Source organism: Sciurus vulgaris, assembly GCF_902686455.1.
Source record: "Sciurus vulgaris genome assembly, chromosome: 5".
Taxonomy (NCBI): domain Eukaryota; kingdom Metazoa; phylum Chordata; class Mammalia; order Rodentia; family Sciuridae; genus Sciurus; species Sciurus vulgaris.
Genome location: NC_136465.1, coordinates 166,974,055 through 166,985,415, shown reverse-complemented (window position 1 = coordinate 166,985,415; position 11,361 = coordinate 166,974,055).

Here is an 11,361-nt window from a genome sequence, read left to right as displayed (position 1 = left end):
CAAGAAAGAAACCAAGACAAAAGCCACAATGGCTTTTATGGCCTAGTCTCAAGTCACAGAGCATTGCTTCTGTCGTAGCCAGATCAACCCTTCAGTGTGAGAGGATCAACCCAAAGCATGAATAGCAATAGACAGGATCGGTGGGGGCCATCCTGGAGCCTGGCTACCCTAGGGAGAGATTATCAAGTTTCTTCCACGTTCTGATAACCAATCCAAGTCTGCATAAAAGAGTTAAATAAAGTTTCTTCCAATAGATGGCAGCACTTGTCCATGTCCTGACCTTCATTCCTTAAATGTCTTGATTGCTTGTGACAGATAACATATCAAGTGCTGTAGACAGAGTCCTGCCCTTGCAGTTGGCATTTGAGTGAATCAGCTCTTGCAGTCGTGTAAAGTGTCTCTTAATGATACAGAAAAGCAGACCTGGGGGTTGAAATACACAGAGGAGGGATGCTCTGCCAGGAAGATTCTTTAATAACAAGAAATAGGAAATCGAGGAAAGGTGGCAGGACCAGGGTGACTCTGTGTGACCAGAATGAATGACACAGTGGAGCACCCCCCCCCCCAAAAAAAAAAGAGCCTTGGGCTATGTAAAGGGTTTAGGATACATTCTAGACTATTTGAGAAGCAGATGGAAAGGTGTAATGGGGGGGTTATATCATGATTCGTAGTTCTAGTCAACAGAAGGTGACTGGGCAACCACACAGTAAGGGTGCATCTAAAGGATACTATACAGCTTAGGGAATTTAAGGGGGGACTAGAGAAGAGGCCTCCGGCTAACCTTCCAGAAAGGAAGTTCAGAACCATGCAGAGGAAACTACCATGACTGGGATTGCTGCTGCCACCCCACCCCATGCTGGAGGACATTGCTGCCACTGCACCAGGAGTGACTGCCACAGGTTTCATTGCAGCCTCCTGTACCAATAAAATTCCGAGTTTCCAAAAGAGCCTGTTTTCTCACCTCAGTCCCAAATTGAAGATTCACAGAAGTGCATCTGACTGACGAAATCTGAGTCCCACACCTGAGACCTGGCTACAAAGGAGACGGTCTCAGAATCTGAACGCCTTCGTGGGGAAGGCAGGACTCATATTTGTATTCACCCCAGAATAGGGAAAGCTATTCAAAAGAGGACAGGAAACCACGAACCCCTGGGGCATGCCCAAAGTATGGTAGATTAGAGTAGGGCTTCACAACCTCAACACCATAGACCTTTGGGCCCACATAGGTCTTTGTTCTGGGAAACTTCTGTACATTGTAGGATGTTTATCAGCATCTCTGGTCTTTATTCACAAAATAAGTAGAACCCTGTCCCTCCCCAGTTGTAAGAACCAAAGATGTGCCATAGCCCTGCTGACTATCCAGAGAGGCAAAGTCACCTTAAGAACCACTGGATTAGAGACCATCTCAGGAGACTTTTGGTACCTGAGAAAAAAAGGGATTCATGGAATGATGGGGGTGTGGAAATAAAACTAGGGAAGATTTTGCAGAGGTAGAAATAAGGAAACATGGCAAATGACTATACTTGGGAGGTATATTCGGATATAACCTGATTTGCTCTAACAGTGGATGGAAGTACTTCTCTCTGCAATAACACTCAGAGAAAACAGTGCAAGGCTAATGTGGCCATCTTTGGAGGCCACTCTGCCCCTGAGGACTATGTAAACCTGCATCAGTTACTACTCATAAAAAAGGCAATAGTAACAAGAATATGTGTTGCACAGCTGTGTTGTAACAATTTAAAGAAATAATACCTTTTGTTTTGTTTCAAGCCACTAAGTTTATGATGATTTGTTAGGGCCACAATAGAAAACTAATACACCTGAGATCTTTGTCACCATCCTTCACCCAGCAGGGTATAACTACCAATGTCATTACAGAAGTTCCAGGGCAGTGCCAAGATTGAAGGTTTGAGGGACAGTTCTCCAAAACCCCAAAGGTCCAAGAGAGAGCCTTACTCAGCTATCTCCCTCCCTGTTGTAGTCAGCATTTGTGTTGCTGTGACCACAATACCTGACAAGAACAACTTAGAGGAGGAAAAGTTTGGGGCTCACAATTTCAAAGGGCTGTCTCCATTGCTCTAGGTCCAAGGTGAGGCAGCACATCAGGGAGGGAAAGACCCAGCGGAGGAAAGCAAGGAAGCAGAGAGAGGGGACCAAAGGGCAGATGCACCCTTCCAGGGCAGGCCTCAGGGGGCCACCTCCTCCCAGCCATGCCCCACCTGCCTACAGTGACCACCCAGTCAGCCCATGCAAAGTAGGATGGACTAATCAGGTCACAGCTCTCATAATCTAATCATTTCACCTTTGAATATCCCTGCATTAGCAGGAGCTTTGGGGGGACACCCCATATTCAAACCAGACCACTCCCTGAGGATTTTTTTTTTTAAATTTTGGCAGGATGTCACCTTAATGTCTGTAAGCAATGGGCACTGAAACTTTCCAAGAATTCAGATATTTAAATTTTTTTTAAAAAATGGACCATCTCATAGAGTATTACTAGAATACTCCTGCTCTCCTGTGGGATCCATTCTTTGGCTCCCTTCAGGTGTCTTTTTTTTTAAAATACACTTTCACTTTTAAAGCAGTTTGTTTCAATATACTACACATCTATTTTCCCTATGAACAGATTAATATATGTGTCACAATCAATCAGTATTGATACATTTTTTAAAAGTCCATACGGGGTTGAGATTTCTTCTTTTTGGCTATTGCCTGTCTTCTGTTCCAGGAGGATCCCATCCAGGAGAGTACCTTAGATACCACCATCAGGCTCAAGCTCTTAGTTGTGATGGTTTCTTAGACTTTCCTTGCTTTTTATGACCTTGACTGTTTTAAGGAGTGTTGGTCAGGCATCTTATAAGCTGTCACTCTGTTGGGATTTGTCTGATGCCTATCATACGATGAGACTGAGGTCATGGGTTCTTGGGAGGAGGAGCACAGAGGTAAAGGGCCATTGTCACCACAGCGCATCAGCAGTACGTATTACCAGCAGGACTCCTCACTGGGGTCCTCCCTGGTCACTGTGCTTCTCACTGTAGAGTTACTCTTCATTCTCCCTTTGATACTGTACCCTTCGAAAGAAAGCCAGAGTGTGCAGCCCACGACTGGGTAGGAGCTATGCTCCACCTCCTCAGGGGTAAAGTGTCCACATAAATTACTTGGGATTTCTTCTAGTCTTTCCTTCTCTGTTTATTTCATCATTAACTTATATCAGTATGGATTTATAGACAATTATTTTATATTTTGCATTATAATTCAATACTAATTCATTTTTACTGTTCAGCTTTGACCATTGGGAGATCTTTCCATTGGCTCTTGTATTCATTTGACACTACTGTGGATTTATTTAAGAAATAAATATTTCTTTTGTTCTATTTTTGAGAGTTGTCTTGCTTTCTGGCACTGCAAAACTCTCGAGGATCATTTTGTGTATCTCCCCACCTCAATCTTAGAATCGGTCATTTTTCCAAGAAGCCCAGCCTACTTCCTGTTTGGGGGAATGGTATTAGAAACCAAGATCTGGGTACAAGGTGTGCTCACTGCTATTGGACTGTCCTTAAATTCTTCACCTTCTCAGCTGACAGAGCAAGAATGTATACTACTCATGTAATAGAATACTGTTCCTATATGTAACCATCTATATCTGGGCCAGGTGAAGCATGAGATCATCCATGATCCATCACTCTGTGAGTCACATGGCCTCCTCCCTTGCTTATCTGTAACCTTCCAATCCAACTATGAGACCCAACTCCAACCTTGCACCATTCATTTAGTTAATTGCTTATTTCCAGTATGCCTGTACAGTGGTTTCAGGATTATTAACCCATATTCCTGTGGCAAACAACATTGTCAACTAGAGTATAGTGTTTGTGTGCAGCTCCTGTTGCCTGTAACCTCACAGACTCCATTCATTCCTGAGGTTACTCCTATCTGCACCTTATTCCCCGGTATCTTTCAGGTAGGTTGTTCTCAACTTTTGTAATGTTGTTTCAAACATTTAGATTCTTTTGTTACATGCTGTATTGTATCTGAGATCCCTCAATCACCTATTAATTTTTTGAATTTATATACATTAAGGCTTATTCTTTGAATGAACTGTAAAATTCTGAGTTTTGACAAATACTCAATGTCTTATATTCAGCATTATAGTATCAGAATATTTTCACCACCCTAAAAAAATCCACTGTCCTTCAAACTCCTCTACCACCACACCCCACCTCCTGGCAAACACTGATCTCTTTAACATTTCTAGTTTCGGCTTTTCAAAATGTCATGATTGAAATCACACAGGGTGTAACATTTTCTGGCTTTGTGACCAGCTTTTTTCACTAGCAGTATGAATTTAAAATTAAATCCATGTTTGTTTGTTTGTTTGTTTTATGGAGACAGTCTCAGTTTTCCAGACTGGCCTTAAACCCCTGGGCTTAAGTGACCCTCTTGCCTCTGACCTCCAGAGTAGCTGGGACTACAGGCACATGGGACCACACCTGGCTCCATCATGCCTTTTTTCTGCCTTTACAGCTCACTTCTTTTATCACTGAATAACATTCACTGTATGGCTGCAGCACAGTTTGTCTATCCATCTTTCTATTGAAGGCCCTCATGGGTGTTTTCAGGTCAGGGCATTTAAGAAACTGCTGTGCACATTTGTGTGAAGGTTTTTATGTGGACCTGAGTTTCAAATAAGATGGATTATTTTTAAAATCTGTAGGTGTGCTATTTCTGGGTCAGATGGTAAGACCATGTTTAGTTTTTTAAGAAACTGCTACACTGTTTTTTTTTTTCCAAAGTGGCTGTACTATTTTGCATTCCCACGAACAATGAATGAACAAGAAGTCCTGTTCCTCTGCCCCCTTACCATCAGTATGTGATGTCAGGGTTTTTTTTTTTTTAATTTATTTTATTGTAAACAAATGGGATACATGTTGTTTCTGTTTGTACATGGAGTAATAGCATACCATTTGAGTACTCATATATTTACATAGGGTAATGATGTTTGATTCATCTGTTATTTTTTCCTTATCCCCCACCCCTCCCACCCCTCATTTCCCTCTATACAGTCCCTCCTTCCTCCATTCTTGCCCCCCTCCCACCCCCCATTATGTGTCATCATCCGCTTATCAGTGAGATCATTCACTTTTTGGATTTTTGAGATTGGCTTATCTCACTTAACATGATATTCTCCAATTTCATCCATTTGCCTGCAAATGCCATAATTTTATCATTCTTTATAGCTGAGTAATATTCCATTGTATATATATACCACAGTTTCTTTATCCATTCATCAATTGAAGGACATCTAGGTTGGTTTCACAGTCTGGCTATTGTGAATTGAGCAGCTATAAACATTGATGTGGCTGTATCTCTGTAGTATGCTGATTTTAAGTCCTTTGGGTATAGGCTGAGGAGTGGGATAGCTGGGCCAAATGGTGGGTCCATTCCAAGTTTTCTAAGGAATCTCCACACTACTTTCCAGAGTGGCTGCACTAATTTGCAGCCCCACCAGCAATGTATGAGTGTATCTTTTTCCCCACATCCTCTCCAACACCTATTGTTGCTTGTATTCTTGATAATCACCATTCTAATTGGGGTGAGATGGAATCTTAGTGTAGTTTTGATTTGCATTTCTCTCATTACTAAAGATGGTGAACATTTGTTCATATATTTGTTGATTGCTTGTAGATCTTCTTCTGTGAAGCATCTGTTTATATCCTTAGCCCATTTGTTGATTGGGTTATTTGTATTCTTGGTGTAGAGTTTTTGATTTCTTTATATATTCTGGAAATTAGTGCTCTATCTGAAGTATGAGTGGCAAAAATATTCTCCCACTCTGAAGGCTCTCTCTTCACATTGCTGAGTTTTCTTTGCTGAGAGAAAGCTATTTAGTTTGAATCTATCGCAGTTATTGATTCTTGCTTTTATTTCTTGTGCTATGGGAGTCCTGTTAAGGAAGTCTGATCCTAAGCCAACAAGTTGAAGATTTGGACCTACTTTTCCTTCTATAAGATACAGAGTCTCTGGTCTGATTTCAAGGTCCTTGATCCATTGTGAGTTGATTTTTGTGCAGGGTGAGAGATAGGGGTTTACTTTCATCCTACTGCATATGGATTTCCAGTTTTCCCAGCACCATTTGTTGAAGAGGCTATCTTTTCTCCATTGCATATTTTTGGCACCTTTGTCTAGTATGAGAAAATTGTATTTATTTGGGTTTGTGTCCGTGTCCTGTATTCTGTACCATTGATCTTCCTATTTTGGTGCCAATACCATGCTGTTTTTGTTACTATTGTTTTGTAGTAGAGTTGAAGTTCTGGCATTGTGATACCCCCTGTTTCATTCTTCCTGCTAAGGATTGCTTTAGCTATTCTGGGTTTCTTATTCTTCCAGATGAATTTCATGATTGCTTGCTCTATTTCTGTAAGGTACATCATTGGGATTTTAATTGGAATTGCATTGAATAACACTTTTGGTAGTATGGCCATTTTGACAATATTAATTCTGCCTGTCCAAGAACATGCGAGATCTTTCCATATTCTAAAGTCTTCCTTAATTTCTTTCTTCAGTGTTTTGTAGTTTTCATTGTAGAGATCTTTTACCTCTTTGGTTAGATTGATTCCCAAGAATTTTATTTTTTTTTGAGACTATTGCAAATGGAGTTGTTTTCCTCATTTCCCTTTCAGATGTTTCATCGCTTGCATATAAAAATGCTTTAGATTTATGTGTGTTGATTTCATAGCCTGCTATTTTGCTGAATTCATTGATGAGGTCTAGAAGTTTTCTGGAGGAGGTTTTTGGATCCTCTAAATATAGAATCATGTCATCAGCAAATAGTGACAACTTAAGTTCCTCTTTTCCTATTCATATCCCTTTAATTTCTTTAGTCTGCCTAATTGCTCTGGCTAGAGTTTCGAGGACAATGCTGAATAGAAGTGGTGAAAGGGGACATCCCTGTCTTGTTCCCGTTTTTAAAGGGAATGGTTTCAGTTTTTCTCCATTAAGAATGATGTTGGCCATGGGCTTAGCATAAATAGCCTTTACAATGTTCAGGTATGTTCCTACTATCCTTATTTTTTCTAGTGTCTTGAGCATGAAGGGGTGTTGCATTTTGTCAAACGCTTTTTCTGCATCAATTTATGTAACCATATGATTCTTATCCTTAAGTCTATTGACATGATGGATTATGTTTATTGATTTACGGATGTTAAACCATCCTTGCATTCCAGGGATGAACCCCACTTGATCGTGGTGCATGATTTTCTTAATATGTTTTTGGATACGGTTTGCCAATATTTTGTTAAGGATCTTTGCATCTATATTCATCAAGGATATTGGTCTAAAATATTCTTTCCTTGATGTGTCTTTTCCTGGTTTGGGTATGAGGGTGATATTAGCTTCATAGAATGAGTTCGGTAGGGTACCCTCCTTTTCTATTTCCTGGAATACTTTGAGAAGTATTGGAATGAGTTCTTCTTTGAAGGTCTTGTAGAACTCGGCTGAGAATCCGTCTGTTCCTGGGCTTTTCTTGGATGGTAGATTTTTAATGGCTTCTTCTATTTCATTGCTTGATATTGATCTGTTTAAGTTGTGTATGTCCTCCTGGTTCAGTTTGGGAGGAGCATATGTCTCTAGAAATTTGTCCTTGTCTTCGTTAGCTTCTATTTTGTTGGAATACAGATTTTCGAAGTAGCTTCTCATTATGTTCTGTATCTCAGTGGTGTCTGTCGTGATATTTCCTTTTTCATCACAAATTTTAGTAATTTGAGTTTTCTCTCTCCTCTTTGTTAGTGTGGCTAAGGGTTTATCTATTTTGTTTACTTTCTCAAAGAACCAACTTTTTGTTTTGTCAATTTTTTGAATTGTTTCTTTTGTTTCAATTTCATTGATTTCAGCTCTGATTTTAATTATTTCCTGTCTTCTACTACTTTTTCTGTTATTCTGTTCTTCTTTTTCTAGGGCTTTGAGCTGTAATGTTAGGTCATTTAGTTGTTGACTTTTCATTCTTTTCTGGAATGCGCTCCATGCAATGAATTTTCCTCTTAGTACTGCTTTCATAGTGTCCCAGAGATTTTGATATGTTGTAGCTATATGTTGTAGCGTCGTTCTCATTGACCTCTAAGAATTTTTTTATCTCCTCCCTGATGTTTTCTGTTATCCATGTTTCATTCAATAGCATATTATTTAGTCTCCAGGTGTTGGAGTAATTTCTGTTTTTTATTTTGTCATTGATTTCTACTCTCAGTCCATTATGATCTGATAGAACACAAGGCAGTATCTCTATTTTTTTGCATTTCCTAAGGGCTGCTTTGTGGCATAACATATGGTCTATTTTCTAGAAAGTTCCGTGTGCTGCTGAGAAGAAAGTGAATCCACTCGTTGATGGATGGAATATTCTATATATGTCTATTAAGTCTAGGTTATTGATTGTGTTATGGAGTTCTAAGTTTTCTTTGGTTGGTTTTTGTTTGGAAGATCTATCTAGTGGTGACAGTGGTGTTAAAGTCACCCAGAATTATTGTGTTGTGGTCTATGTGATTCTTGAAATTGAGAAGGATTTGTTTGATGTACAGGGATGCACCATTGTTTGGGGCATAAATATTTACTATCATTATGTCTTCCTGATTTATGGTTCCCTTAAGCAGTATGAAATGTCCTTCTTTATCCCTTCTGACTAACTTTGGCTTGAAGTCCACTTTATCTGATATAAGGATGGAAACCCCCACTTTTTTACTGAGTCCATGTGCATGGTAGGTTTTTTTCCCATCCTTTCACCTTTAGTCTGTGGATGTCTTTTTCTATGAGATGAGTCTCTTGCAGGCAGCATATTTTGGGGTCTTTCTTTTTAATCCATTCTGCCAGTCTATGTCTTTTGATTGATGAGTTTAGGCCATTGACATTCAGGGTTATTATTGAGATATGATTTGTATTCCCAGTCATTTGGCTTATTTTTGGTTTTTAAGTTGGCTTGGTTTCTCCTTTGAGTGGTTTTTCTCTAAGGTAGTTCCTCCCTTTGCTGACCTACATTGTTGTTTTTCATTTCCTCCTCATGGAATATTTTGTTGAGAACATTCTGTAGTGCAGGCTTTCTATTTGAAAATTCTTTTAACTTTTGTTTATCATGGAAGGATTTTATTTCATCTTCAAATCTGAAGGTTAGTTTTGCTGGGTATAGGATTCTTGGTTGGCAACCATGTTCTTTCAGAGCTTGAAATATGTTGTTCCAGGTCCTTCTAGCTTTTAGAGTCTGGGTTGAGAAGTTGGCTGCTATCCATATTGGTCTCCCCCTATATGTAATCTGATGCTTTTCTCACACGGCCTTCAAAATCCTATCTTTATTTTGAATGTTAGGCATTTTCATTATAATGTGCCTTGGTGTGGACCTGTTGTGATTTTGTGCATTTGGTGTTCTGTAAGCCTCTTGTATTTGATTCTCCATTTCATTCTTCAGGTTTGGGAAATTTTCTGATATTATTTCATTGAATAGGTTGTTCATTCCTTTTATTTCTATCTCTGTACCTTCCTCAATCCCAATAATTCTTAAATTTGGTCTTTTCATGATGTCCCATAGTTCTTGGAGATTCTGTTCATGATTTCTTACCATCTTCTCTGTTTGGGCAACTTTATTTTCAAGGTTCAATATTTTGTCTTCATTATCTGAGGTTCTGTTTTCCAAGTGGTCTAGTCTTTTGGTGATGCTTTCCATTGAGTTTTTTATTTGGTTTATTGTTTCCTTCATTTCAAGGATTTCCATTTGTTTTTTTGTTTTGTTTTGTTTTGTTTTGTTTTTGAGAATCTCTATCTCTTTGTTGAAACGATCTTTTGCTTCCTGCAGTTGCTCTTTCAGCTTATTGGTATTATCATTCATTGCCTGCATTTGCTCTCTTATCTCGTCCTTTGCTTCGCGAATCATCTTAATCATGTATAATCTGAAGTCCTTTTCTGACATTTCTTCTAACATACTGTCATTGAATTCTATTAATATAGAATCTAGATTTGTTTGGATCATTTTCTTCCCTTGTTTTTTCATGTTGCTCATGTATCTTCCCCTCTAGCAGTGCAGATCTGGGGTATTGCAGATTTCCCTCTATAGGCTTATAGTGGCCCTATAGGTTTCCAAAACCCTTTCTTTAAGGGGAGATCAATATTAGCAGTGCCCAATTCAGACACTATGCAATCCTAGACCAAATAGCCCCTATGAGGACAATAACAAAATTGTCATAATAAACAGAATGAGTTCAAATATTATCTTTAGTAAAACAAATAGATTTGCAATAAGGTCTGCAGTTTCAAATGGAAGACAAATAAGATGCAGAGGGATGTAGAATGTGGCTGTTAATGGGATAAGAAAAGAATATACAGAAGTTCTAGATAATAGAAAGGGTGAGAGTGTAATCAAAAGAAATTGGATGTTAGCATGCAAAAAAGGGAGAAAGAGACTCTGAGGGAACAGGTAAACAAAAGGAAAAGAGAGCAAGAAAAGTAAAGAAATAAAAACTTAAATTTTTTCAATAAGGAGAAAAGAGAAAATCTACAGTATAACAGTCATATAGTAATGAAACCTCTCAGAGTTCAGTAGCCTGATGCATGAGAGGTACCTGACAGTGAGCTTCAAGCTTTCAGCAGGCGTCTCAGGATGGGATTTGCCCCACCTAAAGATTGGAGCTACAGCTTCCTGGATTATCGAAGATTGCCGTTCTAGCTTTGAAATGTGTTGGCAAATGGGGAGCTGCAGCTCAGGGTGTGGCCATGGTCAGCAGGAGGTCCTGGAGGTCGGGTGTGTTTGGTGTGGTTGTGGAATCCTGGAGGCCAGGTGCAATCAGCCGGTCTGGGGTCCCGGTGATAGGGTGCAGTCAGTTGGTCTGGGGGTCCTGATGGCAGGGAGCAGTCAGTTGATGTGAGGGCCCCAGAGATAGGGAGTGATCAGACAGGCTGAGGGATCCTGGAGACAGGGCTCAGTCAGTCCGCCCAGGGGTCCTACAGGGCCTGGCTGTTGTCTCAAAATGGCGGCAGCCACGTGTAATCAAACCTGCAGGTACTGTAACAGTGAACTTCCAGGCAACATCAGGCAGCTGGTGCTCCACTGTGGTCAGCGATCAGTTTGCTGACTGTTGTCTGCAATCAGTTTGCTGACTGTTGTCGGCGATCGGGAGGTGAACCTTGTGTGTTGGGTGATGGATAGGTGTAAGGCAGGCGATGGACAGGCAAGAGGCAGGCAAATGGCGGATGATAGACACCTGACAGTGAGCAATCTCAATGTCAGGTTTTTTTTTTTTTTTTAGCCTTTCCAATAGATGTGGAACAATGTCTCATTGTTTTAATTTGCAACTCCAAGATGAAAAATAATGCCGAACCTCTTCTCATATGCTT